At 39.1% G+C, this 12,568-nt stretch overlaps 1 protein-coding gene across 2 annotated transcripts in view; it reads right to left on the reverse strand.

Moving 5' to 3' along the window:
* Positions 1-12,568, reverse strand: part of SPHKAP (SPHK1 interactor, AKAP domain containing) — a 196,964-nt gene that overhangs the window by 118,080 nt on the left and 66,316 nt on the right. The window lies entirely within an intron of this gene.

The following is a 12,568-nucleotide window of genomic DNA, read 5'->3' on the forward strand; positions in this document are numbered from 1 at the left end:
TATGAATACTTTTGATTGAAATGTAGTGTTTCTCCATTTGGTGCAATAATGAAATTATTATTCTTTGGATTTCCAGCTGTGTTAACCTATCTATGAAATAAGGCACAGTTCTTAGTGTAGGGTACTACACTAAGTTTAAAAATTATTAGGAATAAATAAATGCATTACAACAACCATTTCCCTTGTAGAAACAGTATGGTAATGAAAAGTGAATTTCAATACACAAATTAACAACACCAAATATGGTTTACAAATGTCTTGTTTCTGGGCTTTGATTTTAAAGAAACAAAGAAAAATCTTATTTCTGAACTGAAACAGTTTCAAGATGTAGTCTCATAAACAACCAAATGATTCAGCTTCTGATATTTTAATGCAATTCAAATATTGTATAAGATTTTTCTCATATAAGATTTCCAATGCTCTCCTGGTACTCTCTATTCTATTAGGGCACATGTCTTCTTCTTTAACCACCTTCACTTAAATAATAGAATAGATTTAATCAGTTTGGTTACTGCCACAAGAATAGAATGACACTTCAATTATATTTCATTTGCACACTGAAGGATTGTCTTCCTTTGTTCTATAAAAATACTTTAATTTTTGTCTCTGCATACTGAGTTAACTAAATATAATTTTTGTATAACATTTTTCTATAACATTTTTGTGTTAGCAACATGATATTATTTTAATATTTTTCCCCCTCAAGGTTTATTATTCTGGAGATAACAAACTTGCATCATTCTTTTCCAGAACAATACCAAGAGACAGTGTGGATGGACTTCAGTTATCACTGTAGATGAAAGTTGGAGATGAAACTTCTCAGGTCTCTTAGAGTTTATCTAAAAATTGTGGTACTTAAAGTGTGAGTTGGGACCCATAGAGGTCCCTGGGGTCTTTCAGAGAGTCCAGTGGTCAAATTATTTTTATAGTAATATTGTCTTTATTTTCTCTTTTCAATTGAATTGCCTCCTGAGTACTCAGTGGAGTTCTCCAGGGTCCACATAAGGTATGATAATGTAATAGGCTAAATGCAGAAGCAAATAGGAGCGTCTAGCTGAGTTCTTTTAAGTTAGATATTAAGGAAATCTGCTAAAAATGTAAAATAAAGTTACTCTTCTCACTAAACTGTTTTGTTTTGGAAAACATAGGTACTGGCCATAAAAATATGTATGTTAACATGCAGTATGTTTATTTTTATTTTAAAATTATTTTTAAGTAATAAATTATGGCTAAACTCTAATTGCTATTTCAAGATTAAAGAAATACGTATTCAGAATTTTCTTAGTTTTTTTTTTTATGAATTATACATTTATTTAGCTGCTTTAAGATTTTGTTGGGGGTTCCCAAGTTGCACCAGAGGTGAAGAACCCGCTTGCCAATGCAGGTGACATAAGAGACACAGGTTTGATACCTGGTTTGGGAAGATCCCCTGGGAAGGAAATGGCAACCCACTCCCATTCTTGCCTAAAGAATCCCATGGACAGAGGAGCCTGGTGGGCCACAGTCCATAGATTACAAAGAGTCAGTTATAACTGAAGAGACTTAGCACACATGCACAAGTTTTGGTATTTTTGTTTCTATGTGGCATCAGACTTCATCAAAATATCCGGAAAATACAATTTAGCAAATAGAAAGTTATTTTTAATTTTTTTTAATTTAAAATTTTTATTTTATATTGAAGTATAGCTTATTAACAATGTATTAGTTTCAGGTATACAGCAAAGTGATTCAGTTATGCATATATATGTATCTATTCTTTTTCAAATTCTTTTCTCATTTAGGTTATTACAGAGTATTGAGCAGAGTTCCCTGTGCTATATAGTAGGTCCTAGTTGGTTATCTATTTTACGTAATAGGGTTCATATGTTAATCCCAAATTCCCAATTTATCCCTCCTCCAACCTTTCCTCCTTGGTAATCATAAATTTGTTCTTGAGTCTGTGAGTCTGTTTCTGTTTTGCAAATAAGTTTATTTGTATCATTTTTCTTAGATTCTGCAAGTGAGTCAAAGACAAATATGATATGATGTTGCTTATACGTGAGATTTTCTTAGGTTTAATTTATAATATGGAATACACCAATAAGAACAAGCCATATAATCAAAATTTTCACAAGGTCCCCAACATTTTTGTAGTGCAAAGGAGTTTTGATTTCAGAAACATTAAAACTGAGAACCACTGATCTAGATTAACTTTAGTTGAAGTAGAAAAAGATTCTCAGTCCACTTCTTCCACTGCCATTCACTTTTACTTCCAGCATAGAATAGAATTTAAGAAAACGGACATTTGTGATCTGTGTTGAAATCTTATCCTGGTCATTAGTAGCAAGAAGACCTTGGATGGCCGATTTAAATTCTGTCTCAGTTTTTACACCTGTGAATGGAGACAGTAAATAACCACTTGGAGGTGGGATCACTGGGGTATTCAGCGAGATGGCGTGTGTCAAACACGGTAGTGTGCAAGATGGTACATCATGCTCTCAATATATGGTTCTCATTGTTACTGTTTGATATGAAGTACAAAGGAAACTAGTGCTTCCCTGGTGGCTCAGAGGTTAAAGTGTCTGCCTCCAATGCGGGAGACCTGGGTTTGATCCCTGGTTTGGGAAGATCCCCTGGAGAAGGAAATGGCAACCCACTCCAGTATTCTTGCCTGAAGAATCCCATGGACAGAGGAGCCTGGTGGGCTACAGTCTATGGGGTCTCAAAGAGTCAGACAAGATTGAGCGACATCACTTTCACTTTCACTTTCATACAGGAAAACAGAAAATTGGATGTCTTTGTTTGAAATTAGTACATTGGAAAGATTTCAGATGTGTGAAGACAAATTTTCTTTAGCAAATCTTCTGACCTAAAAAGTGTAAGTTCAGTTTCACATATTGCTGTGACCCTAAAACTGCTCTGAAAAATAAAATATATCAGGCATTTAAAAAATGACTAAAATGCAATCTATATCTTTCAATTGCTTGAGAACAAATACTTTGAAGAGAATGTCTCTTGTGAGAATAATCATTCCCTGTGTAACTTTAAAATGTGAATTTTATTCATCATAATTAAAAAATAGCTTACTTGATTTTATGAACAATTAAATTTCACTATTTATTTAGAGATATTTAAAGGTTATTCATTATTTAATACTTTATATTCTTTAATTCAGTTCAGTTCAGTCGCTCAGTCATGTCCGACTCTTTGCGACCCCATGAATCGCAAAACGCTAGGCCTCCCTGTCCATCACCATCTCCCGGAGTTCACTCAGACTCACATCCATCGAGTCCGTGATGTCATCCAGCCATCTCATCCTCGGTTGTCCCCTTCTTCTCCTGCCCCCAAACCCTCCCAGCATCAGAGTCTTTTCCAATGAGTCAACTCTTCGCATGAGGTGGCCAAAGTACTGGAGCTTCAGCTTCAACATCATTCCTTCCAAAGAAATCCCAGGGTTGATCTCCTTCAGAATGGACTGGTTGGATCTCTTTGCAGTCTAAGGGACTCTCAAGAGTCTTCTCCAACACCACAGTTCAAAAGCATCAATTCTTCGGCGCTCAGCCTTCTTCACAGTCCAACTCTCACATCCATACATGACCACAGGAAAAACCATAGCCTTGACTAGACAGACCTTAGTCGGCAAAGTAATGTCTCTGCTTTTGAATATACTGTCTAGGTTGGTCATAACTTTTCTTCCAAGGAGTAAGCGTCTTTTAATTTCATGGCTGCAGTCACCATCTGCAGTAATTTTGGAGCCCCCGAAAATAAAGTTTGACACTGTTTCCACTGTCTCCCCATCTATTTCCCATGAAGTGATGGGACCAGATGCCATGATCTTTGTTTTCTCAATGTTGAGCCTTAAGCCAACTTTTTCACTCTCCTCTTTCACTTTCATCAACAGGCTTTTTAGCTCCTCTTCACTTTCTGCCATAAGGGAGGTGTCACCTGCATATCTGAGGTTATTGATATTTCTCCCGGCAATCTTGATTCCAGCTTGTGTTTCTTCCAGCCCAGCGTTTCTCATGATGTACTCTGCATATAAGCTAAATAACCAGGGTGACAATATACAGCCTTGACGTACTCCTTTTCCTATTTGGAACCAGTCTGTTGTTCCATGGCCAGTTCTAACTGTTGCTTCCTGACCTGCATACAGATTTCTCAAGAGGCAGGTCAAGTGGTCTGGTATTCCCATCTCTTTCAGAATTTTCCACAGTTTCTTGTGATCCACACAGTCAAAGGCTTTGGCATAGTCAGTAAAGCAGAAATAGATGTTTTTCTGGAACTGTCTTGCTTTTTCCATGATCCAGCAGATGTTGGCAATTTGATCTCTGGTTTCTCTGCCTTTTCTAAAACCAGCTTGAACATCTGGAAGTTCACGGTTCACATATTGCTAAAGCCTGGCTTGGAGAATTTTGAGCATTACTTTACTAGCATGTGAGATGAGTGCAATTGTGCGGTCATTTGAGCATTCTTTGGCATTGCCTTTCTTTGGGACTGGAATGAAAACTGACCTTTTCCAGTCCTTTGGCCACTGCTGAGTTTTCCAAATTGGCTGGCATATTGAGTGCAGCACTTTCACAGCATCATCTTTCAGGATTTGAAAGAGCTCAACTGGAATTCCATCACCTCCACTAGCTTTGTTCGTAGTGATGCTTTCTAAGGCCCACTTGACTTCACATTCCAAGATGTCTGGCTCTAGATTAGTGATCACATCATCATGAGTATCTGGGTTGTGAAGATCTTTTTTGTACAGTTCTTCCATGTATTCTTGCCACCTCTTCTTAATATCTTCTGCTTCTGTTAGGTCCAGACCATTTCTGTCCTTTATTAAGCCCATCTTTGCATCAAATGTTCCCTTGGTATCTCTAATTTTCTTGAAGAGATCTCTAGTCTTTCCCATTCTGTTCTTTTCCTCTATTTCTTTGGATTGATCACTGAGAAAGGCTTTCTTATCTCTTCTTGCTATTCTTTGGAACTCTGCATTCAGATGCTCATATCTTTCCTTTTCTCCCTTGCTTTTCACCTCTCTTCTTTTTACAGCTATTTGTAAGGCCTCCCCAGACAGCCATTTTGCTTTTTTGCATTTATTTTCCATGGGGATGGTCTTGATCCCTGTCTCCTGTACAATGTCACGAACCTCATTCCATAGTTCATCACGCACTCTATCTATCAGATCTAGACTCTTAAATCTATTTCTCACTTCCACTGTATAATCATAAGGGATTTGATTTAGGTCATACCTGAATGGTCTAGAGGTTTCCCCTACTTTCTTCAATTTGAGTCTGAATTTGGTAGTAAGGAGTTCATGATCTGAGCCACAGTCAGCTCCTGGTCTTGTTTTTGTTGACTGTATAGAGCTTCTCCATCTTTGGCTGCAAAGAATATAATCAATCTGATTTAGGTGTTGACCATCTGGTGATGTCCATGTGTAGAGTCTTCTTTGTGTTGTTGGAAGAGGGTGTTTGCTATGACCAGTGCATTTTCTTGGCAAAACTCTATTAGTCTTTGCCCTGTTTCAGTCCACATTCCAAGGCCAAATTTGCCTGTTACTCTAGGTGTTTCTTGACTTCCTACTTTTGCATTCCAGTCCCCTATAATGAAAAGGACATCTTTTTTGGGTGTTAGTTCTAAAAGGTCTTGTAGGTCTTCATACAACCGTTCAACTTCAGCTTCTTCAGCATCACTGGTTGGGGCATAGAACTTGGATAACTGTGATATTGAATGGTTTGCCTTGGAAACGAACAGAGATCATTCTGTCGTTTTTGAGATTGCATCCAAGTACTGCATTTCGGACTCTTTTGTTAACCATGATGGCTACTCCATTTCTTCTGAGGGATTCCTGCCCACAGTAGTAGATATAATGGTCATCTGAGTTAAATTCACCCATCCAGTCCATTTTAGTTCGCTGATTCCTTTTAATGTCGACGTTCACCCTTGCCATCTCTTGTTTGACCACTTCCAATTTGCCTTGATTCATGGACCTGACATTCCAGGTTCCTATGCAGTATTGCTCTTTACAGCATCGGATCTTGCTTTTAGTTATTATCTGAATTAAACACCTAGACTTATGAAGTGGTGGCTCACAGGTTAAAGCATCTGCCTGTAATGCAGGAGACATGGGTTTGATCCTTCAGTCAGGAAGATACCCTGGAGAAGGAAATGGCAACCCACTCCAGTATTCTTGCCTGGAGAATCCCAGGGACGGAGGAGCCTGGCGGTCTACAGTCCATGGGGTCACAAAGAGTTGGACACGACTGAGCAACTTCACTTCACTTCACTTCATGTGACATGTGCTTAAAATAGTTCTTGGCATATAGCAAGTGTTCAATAAACATCATTTCCATTCAGTTGCTCAGTTGTGTCCAACTCTCTGTGACCCCATGGACTGCAGCATGCCAGGCCTTCCTGTCCATCACCAACTCCCAGAGTTTTGGAGTTTCAGCTTCAGCATTAGTCCTTCCAATGAATATGTAGGACTAATCTCCTCTAGGATGGACTCGTTGGATCTCCTTGCAGTCCAAGGGACTCTCAAGAGTGTTCTCCAACACCAAAGTTCAAATGCATCAATAAACATCAGCTCTTATAAAAATTATTATTCTCTTTGCCCAGACTTCAAGGGATTTATACTTTTTCTTCACACTCTGTGAACCAGTCTCTCTGGTCCCAAAGCGCCCATAACAGATCGCTCCACTGCAAGATAGTAAAGTTACATAATTTCTCATCTTCCAGTTCTACCAAATATATGTCTATGCATTTATCCATTTCTCCCTCAAGGACCTGTTCTGGGTGGTCAGAAGGTTTGAGTCCTAGTTCTGGCCCTACTGTCTGTGCGGTCAGGTTACCCACCAGCTCCCAGGCTCAGTTTGTCCTTTGTACACAATGAAATCATGTGACCTGAAGCGCCCTTCTCTGGAACAACAGTAATTCTCTGCCTCTCTTCTCCCTTCATTCCTCTGCTCTTCCAATTCCCAAATATATTAAGAAGCAAATAAGCAAAGAGAATAAAAATGCAGGCATCAGTACACCATTTAGTATCATACGTTAAGCAATTTTGACCTGTGAAAAGCTTTTGGTGTAATGGTTTAGACAAATCATTAGAAAAAAAGAAGAATGCTTGAAAGAAGAATATGTGTTTGAGAGTGTCCTGATTTTAAAGCTTTATGAATATAATCTCCCTGTAGAGAGTTACTTTCTGAGGGGGGTAGGGAAAAAGAAAAACTCACCAGGGATTCCATGGCTCATTTATTTATCTGCTATTTTTAGCTGCAGGTTCAATTATTTCAGATGAAGAGCTAATGACAAACATGCTGTGCATTCACAAGTTTGAAATAATAATGACACATTTTCTCCTAAAATTTCATTGTGTCCTAAACAATGAAGAAAGATCATTCTGCTTTCCTGTACAGTGATTTTCCGTTTTTATACAGAAAACCAAGTTGCAGGAGTTTTGTACTGATGTGGAATCCATGCACCTGAACATGGATGGATTCTTGGTAACCTGAACACAGCTCTAAATATTACCGGGCAATGCTTTAAAATTAAGAAAAGTAATTACATTGGAGAAGACAGCAATTTAAGTTTAGTCACATTTCTAGTTCTATACTATCAAATACTGTCAAATTTTTTTCCTGATAATTGTAAGTATCGTGATGTAAAGCAACACCAAGGCTCTTAAAAGAGAAAATTTCACACACCAAAATGCTGTATTTGCCTAATGTAGGTATCATGATTGGGGCTTCCCAGAACCCAGCTCAGAACCTTCTTAGGTGGGAAAGAACCTGCCTGCCAATGCAGGAGACACAGGTTTGATCCCTGGATTAGGAAGATCCCCTGGAGAAGGAAATGGTAACCCACTCCAGTATTCTTGCCCGGGAAATCCCATGGACAGAGGAGCCTGGTGGGCTACAGTCACAGGGTTGCAAGAGAGTTGAACACGACTAAGTGACTAAACAACAACAGCAACCACAGGTATCACAATTAATGATGGAATTGTGCTTCACATTAACTGAATAACATCATCAGAACAGTGAACTCATTCGTCTTCAGCAGCAGATTTATTCTCCCTCCCACCCCCAAACAAGTGGACTCAGAAAAGCTGAGAAGTGCTGGGACTTTGAGACACTGATGCACTCAGCTATCTGAAGGCTGGACAGCACCTGGTTGGCCAATCTAGGGCAAGCATCCTTGACCATCTGCTTACTGGAGTTCCAAACAAATATTTTAAAAATGTGTATCATAATGTGGAAAAGATTTGGAAACACTGTTTAAAGAAAAATCATCCTTTCAAATGTGGTACACAGTTTCCATGGATGTGTCCTGGAGATAAGGAAAGAAATAGAGAGAGGAGCAATAAGATAAAGGAAGCCAAACAAGCCCATTAGGAGAGTCCTGAGTATTTCTCAGAGAAGACTCTCCAGACCCCTACTGCAGTTCTAGCCTTTTTTTAGGAAACTCAATTAAATTTTCCTTACACAAAGAGATTGTAAAGTGAGCAGGTCAATTAGATTTGCATAGTGAGATAACAGTGGTATCTCTACTGTGGATAACATTTAGAAATAGAGATAACACATTCCTATAAAATGCACCTTTTTGTGTAAATTTCTATCAGTTTTGAAGAAACAAAACCATCTCAATCAAAATGTAGAACAACTGTTCAGCTTCATCACCCCCAAAATTCATGTCTGCTCCTTTTAGTTGAAAGGCCGAAATCCCAAACTCTGGCAGTCTGATTTGATGTCTACTTCTAAAATTTGCCTTTTCTAAAATGTTGTATGTGTAGAATAGTAGTTTGTTGCCTTTTTGTGACCAGTTTTTTTTTTCCCCCACTGAGTGTAATGTGTTTAAGATTTATCTACATAGTTGTGTGTATTAATCTTTTATTGCCAGCAGTATTCCCTTTTTTGGATGTATGCATATTTTCAAAAACTATCCATTTTCCAGATTAAGAATATTTGAGTAGTATCTATTTGGGGGTAAGCTACCAGGGAAGCCCAAATATGAACACAACTGCTATAATTATATACTTACAGGTTTTGTCTGAATTTAAGTTTTTGTTTTGCTTGAGAATGAGATTAGTAAGAAACTGATGAACCATCTTCTAAAGTGAATTTGCCGTTTTCATTCCCATCATCAGAGGTCAAGTTGCTCTTGCATCCTTGTCAGTAGCTGGTATTGTCAGTTTTTGTTTTCAAATTTTAGCCATTCTACTTGGTGCACCGTGGTATTTCATCATGGCTTACTTTCCTTCTACTTTAAAAAGATTTTTCTCCTTTTTTAAAAATTAAATATTTTAATTTAGATTCTATATTGGTGCAAATCATATTCATCAATCATAAAGCATTAAATAGACTCTACATTTGATACTAACTTTGGGATATCATTTCCAAGAGAAGGATAAGCCATCCACGTTGCTTTCATTCCCTCATTCATTCATTCAATGGCTGCTTGCTGAACACCTACTGTTTTTAGAAGATGTGGCTTATTTACTAGGCAATCAGGGGTTGGGCAAAACAAAAATAATGAGAAAGCAGAGAGTTTGGTTCTCATTCTGCCAAGGGAGCACCCGCCACAATCAAATAAATTTTCCGTATTTATATATGCTCTGTGAAACTACTGTGGCCACTGTGATGATAAAGCCAGAGAAAGAAATGAAAATGTAAGGGGTACTGTTTGGGGAAGTATTTTCTGGCCTCTGTGAGGGCGACATGGAGAAGAGATCTGAAAAAATGAAGTGCCAGCCAACACCCCCTGAAGGAAGAGCATCTCAGCAGAGATCACGAGCAAAAAACAGAGGCTCAAAGCAGAAATATGTTTGTTGATGCTGAAGAGCAGCAGACAATCCATCATGGCTGGTGCAGTGTGAATGGTTGGGGAAGGGATGGGAAAGGGCATTTTATCTACCACTGAAAAGAAACCTATGGCTAAGGGAGCCAGATAGCCTTTAATGTCATGAAGTACTTAACTTTTAATTTAAAAAATGTTTAATTATAATTTTTGGATATTTAGTTACTGGCTCATGCTGCCGACTACGCGGTCACACAGAGTCAGACACGACTGAAGCGACTTAGCAGCAGCAGCAGCAGCAGCAGCAGCAAGTAATGCTTAATTGTTTGTTTAGATTTTTATAATAGCTTAAAAGCCTACCTCCACAAGATACACTAAATTAGAAGTCAGAAGATTTTGTCACTTTCAGTACAGTTCAGTCGCTCAGTCGTGTCCGACTCTTTGTGACCCCATGAATTGCAGCATGCCAGGCCTCCCTCTCCATCACCAACTCCTGGAGTTCACTCAAATTCATATCCATTGACTCGGTGATGTGATCCAGCCATCTCATCATTTGTCATCCCCTTCTCCTCCTGCCCCCAATCCCACCTTGCATCAGATTCTTTTCCAATGAGTCAACTCTTCGCAGGAGGTGGCCAAAGTATTGGAGTTTCAGCTTTAGCATCAATCCTTCCAAAGAACACCCAGGACTGATCTCCTTTAGAATGGACTGGTTGGATCTCCTTGCAGTCCAAGGGACTCTCAAGAGTCTTCTCCAACACCACAGTTCAAAAGCATCAATTCTTCGGCGCTCAGCTTTCCTCACAGTCCAACTCTCACATCCAAACATGACTACTGGAAAAACCATAGCCTTGACTAGCCGGACCTTTGTTGGCAAAGTAATGTCTCTGCTTTTCAATATGCTATCTAGATTGGTCATAACTTTCCTTCCAAGGAGTAAGCGTCTTTTAATTTCATGGCTTCAATCACCATCTGCAGTGATTTTAAAGCCCCCCAAAATAAAAGTCTGACACTGTTTCCACTGTTTCCTCATCTATTTGCCATGAAGTGAGGGGACCAGATGCCATGATCTTCGTTTTCTGAATGTTGAGCTTTAAGCCAACTTTTTCACTCTCGTCTTTCACTTTCATCAAGGGGCTTTTTAGCTCCTCTTCACTTTCTGCCATAAGGGTGGTGTCATCTGCATATCTGAGGTTATTGATATTTCTCCCAGCAATCTTGATTCCAGCTTGTGCTTCTTCCAGCCCAGCATTTTTCATGATGTACTCTGCATATAAGTTAAACAAGCAGGTGACAATATACAGCCTTGATGTACTCCTTTCCCTGTTTGGAACCAGTCTGTTCTTCCATGTCCAGTTCTAACTGTTGCTTCTTGACTTGCATATAGGTTTCTCAAGAGGCCGGTCAGGGGTCTGGTGATCCACACAGTCAAAAGCGTTGGCATAGTCAATAAAACAATAACAGATGTTTTTCTGGAACTCTCTTGCTTTTTCAGTGATATAGCAGATGTTGGCAATTTGATCTCTGGTTCCTCTGTCTTTTCTAAAACCAGCTTGAACATTTGGAAGTTCACGGTTCACATACTGCTGAAGCCTGGCTTGGAGAATTTTGAGCATAACTTTACTAGCGTGTGAGATATGTGCAATTGTCTGGTAGTTTGAGCATTCTTTGGTATTGTCTTTCTTTGGGATTGGAATGAAAACTGACCTTTTCCAGTCCTGTGGCCACTGCTGAGTTTTCCAAATTGGCTGGCATATTGAGTGCAGCACTTTCACAGCATCATCTTCCAGGATTTGAAACAGCTCAACTAGAATTGCATCACCTCCACTAGCTTTGTTTGTAGTGATGCTTTCTAAGGCCCACTTGACTTCACATTCCAGGATGTCTGGCTCTAGCTGAGTGATCATACCTTTGTGATTATCTGGGTTGTGAAGCTTTTTGTACAGTTCTTCTGTGTATTCTTGCCACCTCTTCTGAATATCTTCTGCTTCTGTTAGGTCCGTACCATTTCTGTCCTTTATCAAGCCCATCTTTGCATGAAATGTTCCCTTGGTATCTCTAATTTTCTTGAAGAGATCTATAGACTTTCCCATTCTGTTGTTTTCCTCTATTTCTTTGCACTGATTGCTGAGGAAGGCTTTCTTATCTCTTCTTGCTATTCTCTGGAACTCTGCATTCAAATGCTTATATCTTTCCTTTTCTCCTTTGCTTTTCCCTTCTCTTCTTTTCACAGTTATTTGTAAGGTCTCCCCAGACAGCCATTTTGCTTTTTTGCATTTCTTTTCCATGGGCATGGTCTTGATCCCTGTCTCCTGTACAATGTCACGAACCTCATTCCATAGTTCATCAGGCAATCTGTCTATCAGATCTAGTCCCTTAAATCTATTTCTCACTTGCAGTGTATAATCATAAGGAATTTGATTTAGGTCATACCTGAATGGTCTAATGGTTTTCCCTACTTTCTCAATTTAAGTCTGAATTTGGCAGTAAGGAGTTCATGATGTGAGCCACAGTCAGCTCCTGGTCTTGTTTTTGCTGACTGTATAGAGCTTCTCCATCTTTGCCTGCAAAGAATATAATCATTCTGATTTTGGTGTTGACCATCTGGTGATGTCCATGTGTAGAGTCTTCTCTTGTGTTGTTGGAAGAGGGTGTTTGCTATGACCAGTGCGTTCTCTTGGCAAAACTCTATTAGCCTTTGCCCTGCTTCATTTTGTACTCCAAGGCCAAATTTGCCTGTTACTCCAGGTGTTTCTTGACTTCCTACTTTTGCATTCCAGTCCCCTAAAATGAAAAGGACATCTTT

The sequence above is a fragment of the Ovis aries genome, chromosome 2 (genome assembly GCF_016772045.2).
Source record: "Ovis aries strain OAR_USU_Benz2616 breed Rambouillet chromosome 2, ARS-UI_Ramb_v3.0, whole genome shotgun sequence".
Classification (NCBI taxonomy): domain Eukaryota; kingdom Metazoa; phylum Chordata; class Mammalia; order Artiodactyla; family Bovidae; genus Ovis; species Ovis aries.